This window comes from Plecotus auritus (assembly GCF_963455305.1).
Source record: "Plecotus auritus genome assembly, chromosome: 8".
Taxonomy (NCBI): Eukaryota; Metazoa; Chordata; class Mammalia; order Chiroptera; family Vespertilionidae; genus Plecotus; species Plecotus auritus.
Genome location: NC_137782.1, coordinates 149034701 through 149046927, shown reverse-complemented (window position 1 = coordinate 149046927; position 12227 = coordinate 149034701). Strand labels below are relative to the sequence as shown.

General features: G+C 44.5%; 1 pseudogene across 1 annotated transcript; it reads left to right on the top strand.

Moving 5' to 3' along the window:
• Nucleotides 1-6234: 6234 nt before the first annotated feature.
• On the top strand, nucleotides 6235-9048 carry LOC308256698 (protein FAM204A-like; annotated as a pseudogene). The gene is made up of 3 exons: nucleotides 6235-6377; nucleotides 7590-7835; nucleotides 8630-9048. The product of its transcript is annotated as a protein FAM204A-like (transcript).
• The last annotated feature ends 3179 nt before the right edge of the window (nucleotides 9049-12227 follow it).

The window sequence follows — 12227 nt, the reverse complement described above, 5'->3', positions numbered from 1 at the left end:
GAAGCCACCCAAAGCTGTGCTTCTGTGGTTCTAACATAAGAAACATTCAGCTCTAGCCGATTTGGCTTAGTAGATAAAGTGTTGGCCTGCGGACTGAAGGGTCCCAGGTTCGATTCCAGTCAAGGGCACATGCCCAGGTTGTGGGCTTGATCCCCAGTGGGGGGCATGCAGGAGGCAGCCAATCAATGATTCTCTCTCCTCATTGTTGTTTCTATCTCTCTCCCTTCCTGTCAGAAATCAATAAAACTATATTTTAAAAATTAAAAAAAAAGTAGAGCCCTGACCGGTTTGGCTCAGTGGATAGAGCGTTGGCCTGCGGACTCAAGGGTCCCGGGTTCGATTCCGGTCGGGGGCATGTGCCTTGGTTGCGGGCACATACCCAGTGGGAGGTGTGCAGGAGGCAGCTGATCGATGTTTCTCTCTCATCGATGTTTCTGACTCTCTGTCCCTCTCCCTTCCTCTCTGTAAAAAATCAATAAAATATATTTTTTTAAAAAAAGTAGAAACATTCAAACCTGTAAAGAAATTTTTGTGAGTTTATTTGAGCCAAACTGTCAACAATTGCTGGGAAGCAGAATCTCAACACATTGTGGCAAGGCTCCAGAGAATGGAAGTTTTTCATCTTGTTTAATACATTACAATCAGCCTTGGCTGGTTTGGCTCAGTGGATAGAGCATCAGCCTGCAGACTGAAGGGTCCCATGTTCGATTCTGGTCCAAGGGTATATGTCTGAGTTGCGGGCTCGATACCCAGTAGGGGGACGTGCAAAAGGCAGCCAATCAGTGATTCTCTCTCATCAATTGATGTTTTTGTCTCTCCTTTCCCTTCCTCTCTGAAATCATTAAAAATATGTATTTTTAAAAAAACTTACAATCAAAGGAGGAGATGTAAGTGGGTTACAAGAAATCCATTAGTGTTAGATTAGGGAGGTGGGGGTGGGGGGAAAGCATGGGGGGAGACAAGGTAGGGGAGTACCTCTGGGACTGGATAAAAAGTAAAATGATAGATAAATACTTCTTTTATGTAAGTGGGCATAGTATAGTTAACAGTCAGCAATTAACATGATAACAATAACAATGAGGGAATTTGTGGTCTTAGCCCTGGTGCCATTTGTTGTGCCCTGAGGGGTCCGGAAACAGGGAAGTTACAAGTTACCCTGACATTCCACAGGTATGTTATCTTCAATGCAAAAAGACAATAGTCTCAGTAAAGATCGAAGTTGATTTTTGTTAGGGAAGATACGGGCCTAGGACATGACTACCCACTACAAACTGCTTTTTTAATGAAAAGGTTTCCATTTCAGACTGTCCTTTGTGGTTACTGTAGGTCTCTGAGTTTGCAAGCCCCTCACTCAGGCCTCTCCAGCTAGTCAGGTTAGCACGTGGCCCCTTTCTATCCACAGTGGCAAGTGGATTGTTTTGAGCTAAGAGCAATTTTAGTTTCAGGCTCAAGAGAAACTTCTGCCCCTCCCTTTAATTACCTAGAACAGTGGTAGGCAAACTCATTAGTCAACAGAGCCAAATATCAACAGTACAACGATTGAAATTTCTTTTGAGAGCCAAATTTTTTAAACTTAAACTTCTTCTAACGCCACTTCTTCAAAATAGACTCGCCCAGGCCGTGGTATTTTGTGGAAGAGCCACACTCAAGGGGCCAAAGAGCCGCATGTGGCTCGCGAGCTGCGGTTTGCCGACCACTTACCTAGAAGACTTGAATTAGGGTCCTTGTCCATAATAAGGGATGATCAGAGATAACCTTTTTGACCCACCTTATATGACAGGGAGGAGGTTTATTTACTAAACATCTGCTCTCTTATCCTGCAATGACCCTTTGCAGGCCCCAAAGCACCTTCCCTCTTCCCTAGCTCAGGGTGTCTTACAGACAGTGTTCTCTTTCTGTCTCTGAACCTCTCATGTATGTGGGGTTCCCATGTATATGTATTAAATTTGGTTATTTATCTTGCTAATCTGTCACGTGTTAGACCAACCAAAATAATCTGGAAGGTAGAGGAACGTTTGTTTCTCCCCCACAAGGGAAACTCAAAGAAGTGGTTAGACTCTGGGGTTATATACCATTTTAACAAAGGAATGAAGAGGGTTTGGGCTTGAAGGGATGATAAATTGTGGGGAAATGACAGGAAATATCTGAGGGAAACCAGTGGACTATAAGGTGGCATATTAGTAAGTTTTGTTTGTGCAGATTCGTCTCAGTGCTGATTCTGTCTCTGGTGATGAGTCAGTCTTTTCCTGGGAGAGGGGATACCTTCACAAGGGAAATGTATGGCCTTTTAGGCGAGAAGAGGAGGGCAGGGAACTTCCTGCGCCTGTTGATTCTCAATTGCCTTCAGCTCAAAACATCCTTATGCTAAAGTGGAGTGTTTTGGGATAGCATGTCCTGATCCCCTTCCCTTTTTTTCCCTTCTTGTTTTATTTTGAGAGTACTTTCATTAAAGCTGGGGACAGAGAGACAAGGAAGGGCCTAGGAGAGAAGAAGCAACAGGAGAGAGCGCAGGTGGGGGCTGCTTGGGCTCCCTGGAAATGTTACGGGAAAGAAGTGGGCCACTGGAGAGTCACAGAAAAAGGGGGCCTTGGGGACAGGTTCAGGGGGTTAGCCCAGGACAAACTGCCACTGCCCGCCGCGCCCCTGGTTGCAAGTCTCCTGGGGTCCCTTAGAGGTTAGGAGATGCGTGCCTGTGGGGGAAGAAGATGTGTAATGTGTGTGTGTGTTGGGGAGGGGTTCAGCCATGCCCATTCTCCCACCTTCCAATGCTGTAGAGGTGAGTTTCTTCTCCCACCTTTGTTCTCTGGGGGCCAGCAAAAGGAGTCCCTTCTGTCTTAGGGTCTGAGCAGACCTAAGAGGCTGCCCTCACGAGGCTGTGGCTGGTTTCCAGTCTAGGCCAGGCTGGCTGCCTGCAGGAAAGAATGGCTTCCAGAGAATGCTGAGGTGGAAGCCAGGGGCTTGCTCAGGCCCACCCTCAGCTTTGCAAATCCCACGGATGCCTTCTGTCCTCTTCTCCTCCCAACATGGTGAAATCCTTTCAGAGGCTCATGGAGAGCAGCTTAGAAAGGGAAAGGGAGACTGCGAGAGTGTGGGAGGAAGGCAGCGAGAGATCCGCTCCTCCTTTTTTCCTCCTTGCTGGAGGCAGGGCCCTGGACTGACTCAGGGGAGTGTGTCTCACACCCAGTGTTATTTCCCCCATGAGTATGAGCAGAACCTGTGACTATGAGGGAATATCACTCCTGTGTTAGGTCGCTACTCCACTGACCTTGAATTAACCGGAAGGAAGACCATCCGTCATGGGCATGTCCTGATCAGGTGAGCCCTTTTAAAGAAGGCGAGGCATCAGAGAGAGCCTCTCTCGCTGCCTCGGGAAGGAAGCAAGCCACCGTGTTGTGAGGGGGCCTCTGGAGGGGGCATGTGGCCAGGCCCTGGGGCAGCCTCTAGGAGCTAAGAGTGACCCCTGGCCAACAGCCAATGAGAAAGCAGGGACTTGCCCTAACTGGTTTGGCTCAGTGGCTAGAGTGTCGGCCTGCGGACTCAAGGGTCCCAGGTTCGATTCTGGTCAAGGGCATGTACCTTGGTTGCGGGCACATCCCCAGTAGGGGGTGTGCAGGAGGCAGCTGACTGATGTTTCTCTCTCATTGATGTTTCTAATTCTCCCTCTCCCTTCCTCTCTGTAAAAAATCAATAAAATATATTTAAAAAAAGAAAAGAAAGAAAGCAGAGACTTTAGTCCTGCAACTGTGGGCAACTGAATTCCACCAATAACACGAGCCTGGAAGAGGGCCTTGAAACGGGTGAGATCACAGCCCTGGCTGACAGAGACCTTGATTTCAGTGGGTGAGACCGCCAAAGGGCAAGGGCGCCGCACAGAAACTGTGAGATAATAGGTTTGTGTTGTTTTAAGCTGCTAAGTGTGTGGAAATTTGTTATGCAGCAACAGGAAATTAATACAGGCAGTGTCCATGGGCCTTACTCTCATCCTGGGTACCTCCATTTCAGAACATTCCCACTAACGCCTGGCTTTCTTCCTAGCCAGAAAGAGCAAGAGAGCTAACAACCTACAGAAAGTCCCCGCCCACCCCACCCCCAACATGGGATGTGCTAAAAGGAAGGTCCCCTCAGCCCAAAGGAATCTGCCATATCTCCTGCCTGGCTCTAGTGTCTAAAACTCACCAGTACTCACGTGGCCAACAATTATTCATTGAGTGCTGTAGCAGTTATCTATCTTCACAGCAATGCTGTATAATAAATGACACAAACACATGGTGAGCTAAACGTATAATTAGTGTTATCTGTAGGTCTGTAGGCTGGCTTTTTGGGTTTTGTGGTCTCAGATGGCTCCCTTATGAGCCTGAAGTCCGCTGTGGGTCAGGCTCTGCTCCTCTTGACTGGCTCCCTGGCATATCTGGGAGTCAGCTGGCCATGGATGGCCTCCTCTGGGCTGACTCAGCTCTGCTCTACATTCCTCTCACATCCTCTCAGCAGATCAGCAGGGTATATTGTCAAGAAAAATAAGCCCAATTGTTCAGGAGGACAAGTGGGAGTGCATATGTGCTTTCCAAACCTCTGCTTGCAGTCATGTTTGCTAACATCCTATTGGCCAAAGCGGGCACACATTGACCCCAGACACAAAGTGCCAGGGGCCTATACAATTACGGGAGGAAAAGGAGGCCAGTGATGCAATCAACATGCCACAAAGGCTAAATATACACAGGCATTGTTCTGGGCTCTGAAAGGGAAAGGCTCTGAGCGTAGCTGGCAAGGCTCTGTACAGTGAGCGAGGACAGTGATGGCATGAAAGGACCAGTGACAGGATATTTGGATTGTTTTCCAAGTGTAATGGGAATCCACTAGAAAGTTGTAATGGGGGTGGGGTGACCATGTGATCTGATTGTGCTTTTCCCTTTGGCTGTTACATTGAGACTGGATGAATGTTAGGGAGACAAGAGCAAAGGCAAGGAGATGAGTTAGCAGAGGGATACTAGACGTGGTGGAGAAGGGATGGGACGGTTTTGTGCTGTGTTTGGAGGTGGAGCTGGTAGAAATTACTGAGGCTTTGGATGTGGAGATTAAGGGAGGAGAAAGAATCAAAGTTTCTGGCTTGAGCAACTGGGTGACCAGAGAGGTGCCACTTACAAAGACAGAGTAGAAGCACAGGACAGGTTGGGAGGAGGGATCAAGAGTGCAGCGTTGAATGTACAGTCATGCACAGCCTAACGACCTCTCAGTCTACAGCAGACAGCATATGACAGTGGTCTCATAAGATTATAAGGAAGCTAAAAAATTCCTGTCACGTGTTTATGGTGATGCTGGTGTAAACGAACCTGTCATGCGGTCAGTTGTATAAAAGTACAGCTCATACAATTATGTTCAGTGCATAATACCAGTGATAATGATAATAAACGACTATGTTACTGATTTATGTATTTACTATACCATCCCTTTTATCATTATTTTAGCGAGTACTCTGTCTGCTTATTAAAAAATTGTTTGTGCCCTAACTGGTTTGGCTCAGTGGATAGAGCGTCGGCCTGCGGACTGAAGGGTCCCGGGTTCGATTCCAGTCAAGGGCATGTACCTTGGTTGCAGGCACATCCCCAGTAGGAGGTGTGCAAGAGGCAGCTGATCGATGTTTCTCTCCCATCGATGTTTCTAACTAACTATCCCTCTTCCTTCCTCTCTGTAACAAATCAATAAAATATATATTTAAAAAAAATTGTTTGTTGTAAAACATTATCCTGTGCTATGCAGGCACCATCCTCAGATATTTCACATTTACCACGTCTCTCTTTTTATTGATTGATTTGAGAGAGGGAGAAACATCGATTTGTTGTTCCACTTATTGATGCATTCACTGGTTGATTCTTGTATGTGCTCTGACCAGGGATGGAACCCACAAGCTTGGAGTATCGGGACAGTGCTCTAACCGAGCTACCTGGTCAGGGCTACCATGTCTCTTGATTGCATCATTTTCTCTTGTGCTTGATTTAATCTTGGTTGTTTTATACAGATGCTGTATGGGCTTGTAGCCTAGGAGCAAGAGGCTGTATCATATTGCCTACGTATGTAGCAGGCTATACCATCTAGGTTTGTGTAAGTGTATGGTGTGATGTCCGCACAATGATGAAATTACCAAGTGATGCATTTCCTTAGAACATATCCCAGTTGCTAAGCAACAGGTGACTGTACTAAGTGGGAGGTGCTCGTGAGACAACCCAGCCTTTGGACATAATGGGTCTAGGACTGCAGAAAGAAGACTTGCCGAGAGGTTGGGTCTTGCAAGACAGAAAACGAGTTGGGTCGGGCAGAATCTATGACTTAATAGATTGGTGGATCCTGGAGGCAAGGGTAGTGAAAGTCTTGATGAGCAAGCTGTAATCTCTCTCTCTCTCTCTCTCTCACTGCTTTTAGAGGCAGAGAGAGAGAGAGAGAGAGAGAGAGAGAGAGAGAGAGAGAGAGAGAAACATCGATGTGAGAGAGATATATTGATTGATTGCCTCCCTCAAAGGTCCCAACTGGGGATTGAACCCTCAACCTAGGTATGTGCCCTGACCAGGAATCAAACCCTTGACCTTCCAATGCATAGATGACATTCCAACCAACTGAGCCACACTGGCCAGGGCAAGCAAGCTGTAATCTTGACAAATCAACTGCTTAGTTAGTTTAGAACCTTATCTTTTTTAGGAGCTGATATTTCCTGAAGCAAGCAGCCGAATTATTTTTGCTTGGTCCTAGTATTATTTAACACAGGGACAGGAAAGTGTGTTCATTCAGTTCTCATTAAGTAATGGAGTATCCTCAGGCAAGTGCCTTTTTAAAAAAAATAAAACTATTATATTGTGTTTATTCTGCTGGGCAGTTCTCAGTCCTTTATGGATATTAACTCATTTAATTTTTACAACAACTGAGTGAAATGGCCACTGTTATTTGCCCCATGTTGTAGATGTTCCCCTTCAAACACAAATTAAGTAGCCTGTTTGAGGTCACACAACTGGTAAATGGCAATAAATCTGGGCCCCAGTGTCCAAACTCTTAATCTTTCCCTTGTTTAGCTGCTTCGCTTCTCAGTTTTTCCTCATATAAAATGAGGGGGTTGGCCCAGATGATAATGGCTGGGAATTGGGGGGAAGGGGAGGTATAAAGAAAGAATCACTCATGACACTTGTGAAAGTTGGTAAGGCAGACTTTATTCAAGATGGGCTATTACAATGGCGTTTTGTAGTAGGGGAAAGATCCTGCTCAACCTTGAACACGATAAGGAAAAGTAGAGATTTATCGCCTATGTGTGTGTGGGAGGGTGGGATCAGTGGGTAGACAATTACTAAGAGGCAGGGTCTTTCTTTGCTTAAATGACGGGATTTTTGTTGAAGGCAGGCCATAGCGAAAATATATCAAGGTGGTCAGACAACAATGGGGGGATTCACTAAACCGACTCAGCAGGATCCTTGATAAAAGTGGACAATGCAAAGATGAACTGGAAACCCAAAAGTCAGGGCCTAGTTGAGAAGAGACTTCAGAGGAGAGTTTGGTCAAGGAAAGAATCTCTGTTAGGAGGAAAAAGGTTTCCTCTTTCATCTTATGTTAAGAGACCGGGGCCTGCAGCTGCCAGAAGAAAAGATATGGAGTGGGCTGCTACCTCCTGGCTTAAACGAAAGTGGTGTTGAGTTGAATTCTGAAGATGAAGACACATTAGACTCTGGACTTCACTTACAGGAAGATGGGACCATTACAAAAGCAGAGATCTCAGATTTCCCTACAGATGGACTACAAACTAAAGCAGAAGCACATGCAAATGCCTATAAAGAGTGTTCTTCTGGAATTCCCTTACTTATGTGGAATAAATTTCTTTTTTTTTTTTTTTTTAAATATATTTTATTGACTTTTTACAGAGAGGAAGGGAGAGGGACAGAGAGTTAGAAACATCGATGAGAGAGAAACATCGATCAGCTGCCTCCTGCACACCTCCTACTGGGGATGTGCCCGCAACCAAGGTACATGCCCTTGACCGGAATCGAACCTGGGACCCCTGAGTCTGCAGGCCAACGCTCTATCCACTGAGCCAAACCGGTCAGGGCTATGTGGAATAAATTTCAAGAATTGCATAAAAACACTGTGAACTTTAAGACTCAGAAGGAAAAAAAGAAAATGCTTGTTGTGGAGCGAACACGAGTAAACGACCACTGGGGTCCAGACCAAATTAAAATGTAAGGAGCCTTTAAATAACCGGCCGGCTGACTGCTCTCTCCACGCAGCCAGTCCAGAGAGCAGCCCCGACCCTTTGTGTCTGACCGTCTTTAAACCCATTCACTACATCCTGTTTTTGCAGAGCAAACAGTCTAAAACAATTTAAAACAAAGCAGTTCTATCCAATTAAAAAATACACCTGGCATGGCATTGAGGTTATGGGCATATCTGGTCTCTGGCCTACAAGGTCAGACAGCTAAGTTTATCTTCCTCATTATTCAAGCAGGCTAAAGCAGGCTAGAAAGCGAAGTTAATTTTAGAATAAGAGTCCGTCTAAAAAAAAACAGTAGAGAATTTCAAACAGTAGTTTTACAAAATAGGGGTTAGTCTTCTCACTAGGAGGAAGCATGCTCAAAAATTCCCACTCTCCAACATGCTCTAGGAAAGGAAAATTGAAGAATGAAAAAGAATCTGATAGTGAACAGTCCTCAAGTGAAACCCAGTGAAAGGAACTTAGTATTTTAGAGTCAATGACAGGTTTTACCTGTTAAAAAGGAAAATATTGAGAAGTCGGGCCTTGAAAAGAGCATAAACCAGGCTATGGAAGAGTAAAATATAGAGAAGGCTGAGGAACTCAGCCACCAACTATATACCCAAGAGCTTGAATGTAAAATTGCCAAAGTGATTGCCTGCCACAACTTTGTAAAAGCCCAAAAGGAAGCTGAAAATTCAAAGATTGCTGGGGAAAAAAAGAAGAAACTTGCATGGGGATTTGAAGCAAAGAAGAGATGAGAAACCAAAAGCAACATGGGATATATGTCACTTGCCAGAGTTCTTAAAGACACTTGCATCTTTATCTGAATTTTAACTTGAGTCTTCAATTGGTCAATTTACTGAAAAGGTTTTACTGCTTATGTTACATATGTCAGGAAATTGATAGAAGTGGGAAAATTAAGCATAAAATGTGAGAGTTAATTATCAAATCTTTTCAATCTTTTTCTAAAGAGTTCATTCTAGCCCTGGGTAGTTTGGCTCAGTGGATGGAGTGTTGGCCTGTGGACTAAAGGGTCCCGGGTTCAATTCTGGTTAAGGGCACATGCCCGGATTGCGGGCTCGATTCCCAGTGGGGGACATGCAGGAGGCAACCAGTCAATGATTCTCTCTCATCATTGATGTTTCTATCTCTCTTTCTTCCTTTCTCTCTGAAATCAATAAAAATATATTTTTTTTAAAAAGAGTTCGTTCTATTGAAGTGAATGGAATGGAGTGTTCTGTTATTTGTACAAGGAATCTAAGTACACATAAAGGGAAAAAATAGGATTTTATTTAGTTAGTTATTTATACGGTGTGGGGCAAAAGTAGGTTTACAGTTGTTCATATGGCAAATAATACAATAATAAACACTATAAGAATAAACTCTGTTTTGTGTACTGACCTACAGTATAAAATCAATTTTACTTTCCATCCATTTGGTATAGCATAGTCAATGAGCTTAGGTACTTTCTTTTTTTAAAAAAAATATATATTTTATTGATTTTTTACAGAGAGGAAGGGAGAGGGAAAGAGTTAGAAACATCAAGGAGAGAGAAACACTGATCAGCTGACTCCTGAACACCACCTACTGGGGATGTGCCTGCAACAAAGGTACATGCCCTTGACCAGAATCGAACCTGGGACGCTCTATCCACTGAGCCAAACCGCTTAGGGCTTAGGTACTTTCTTATCTATACTCAGTGTAACTGCACTTATTTAGGAATTGTGTTTTTAAGATTGGAATTTGTTTATAATGGATTAATCACAGTGCAAGAAGGTCTCAACTGATATTATCTTTACAAGTGACTATTTTAATGTTACAAAAGTAATCTTTGGTTTTTTATTGGATGAAGTAGAGTCAATACTTCACAGTCACATAATAAAAGCAATTGATTAATTTTTGTGTACCTTCAGAGAGAATGTTGAGAGAGAGAGAAAGAGAGAGAGAGAGAGAGAGAGAGAGAGAGAGAGAGAATGGGCAGTTTATTTATGGATGGATCGAATTCCCATGGGCGTGCTCTGTGAATGACTCAAAGTGTTGCAGAAGACCAAAGAAAAACCAAGCAATGCTTTAAAGAAGAGGAGGGACACTGTTTAATACACCGGCAGACTCAGGGAATAGCTTTCCAAATCTGAGTGCAGAAACATGCATGGAGTTTCTTTTTATATCTCCCTGTGGTCTTTGTCCCACAAATATGGATTATGCTTCCGGTCCTTTTCACAGGCCTTGCAAGAAGGCCCACAGGTGTTGGGGGGGGGTCTCCAGGCCATATCTGATGGTCTGGCCTGGCGCCAGCGTTAATAACCCTCCCTCCGGGGCAGTGCACTGTTCACAGTAACAGGTTCTGCAAGACCAGTATCTGGGAAGGAGGTAGTGACTTAATTATAGGTTATCAAGAATGTACACTGAGCTTGCTGGCATGGATTCAGATCACTATCCCCCAAATATCATGGTTACATTGGAATTATCCTTTTTTAGCCTTCTCAAAAGGAGTGGTTAGAACTTGGGGCTCATCTAACTTAGTTGGGAAAAGTGATGGGGAGAAAAGGCTCCTATGGGGAGAACAAATAGGTTTCTTTAGGAAAGACAAGTGGGTTTTGGGGAGAACAAAGGGAGATAAGAATGTTTGCTTCTGTAGGTGCATGTGGTCTCTCTGTCTTCAGAGCCATAAAATATCCCTGGAGAGGGGATTTATGGTACATTTGCTCTTGTTCTTTCTCCTGGGAACAGACGCACCCCAAGGAAGGAATTTATGGCAGTCCTCACTTCTCAGAAGTTTTTGCTTAGTTCGATAAGAGAAGTTTTGAGAAGGCTTCTATCTGCTTCTGTTGAATCTCAAATGTCTTCAGCTTAAAATAATCTTTATATCAACTCTGGGGTTCCAAGTGGGTCCCCATAGGGCTTATCCAGTTCCATCTTTCTTTGGTTCACCGTGAAATGGCAAATGACAACCTGAGATATATCGCAGAACCAAATGCATGCCATAGCTGCTGGGGCCACAGCTTGGGGAGGGGGGTGGGATTTGGGACCTGAAGAGGCTGTTCTTTGAAACTGACACTCTCCTTATGGGAGGTGAGTGTGTGTTCAGAGGAGGGGCTGGGCTGGGCAGGAACTTCAGTTGAGCTCTCAGAGGCTTTTTGGATTTGGATTGGTGAAGGGAAGTGGGCAAGAGCATTGCAGGGGCAGAAACAGCACCAGGAGGGAAGGGATTTACACTTATTGGGCACACATTTTATGCTTGGTAGCCATCTATACTTCATCTCATTCTATCCTCCCAATAATCCTGTTGCCGGTTCAAAGTCCATGAGCCCCACACTTCAAAAGGCCAAAACTCAAAATGTCAGAATTTGAGTAAGGAAATGTTTGTTATCAAGAAGGCACCAACAGAGAAGACAGGATCTCTGATCCTCAAGTCCATCTTTTAAAAGTATGGAGTTTAGCCAAAACCGGTTTGGCTCGGTGGATAGAGCGTCAGCCTGCGGACTGAAGGGTCCCAGGTTCGATTCCGGTCAAGGGCATGTACCTTGGTTGCAGGCACATCCCCAGTGGGAGGTGTGCAAGAGGCAGCTGATCGATGTTTCTCTCTCATCGATGTTTCTGACTATCTATCACTCTTCCTTCCTCTCTGTAAAAAATCAATAAAATATATTTTTAAAAAATATTTAAAAAAAATAAAAGTATGGAGTTTAGGGATCTTTTATATCAAGGGCAGGGAAAATGGGAAAGGCTATTTTTATAAAAACCCAAACCTGAAAAAACAAAAACCCCAAGCCTGAAGCAGGATTCCTTTGATGATTAGCACGTCTAAAGAAGGAGCTATTATGCCCTGGGCAGTTTTGCTAAGTGGTTAGAGTGGTTCGGCTCTGGGACAGAAGGGTCAAAAGTTTGATTCCCCATCCAGGGCACATACTTTGTCACATGAGGCACTTTCTTGCACTTCATTTTGCTCTGCTTGGGGCTCTCACCCCTCCAGGTGATTATGCTGTTATTCTCATTACAGGTCTCA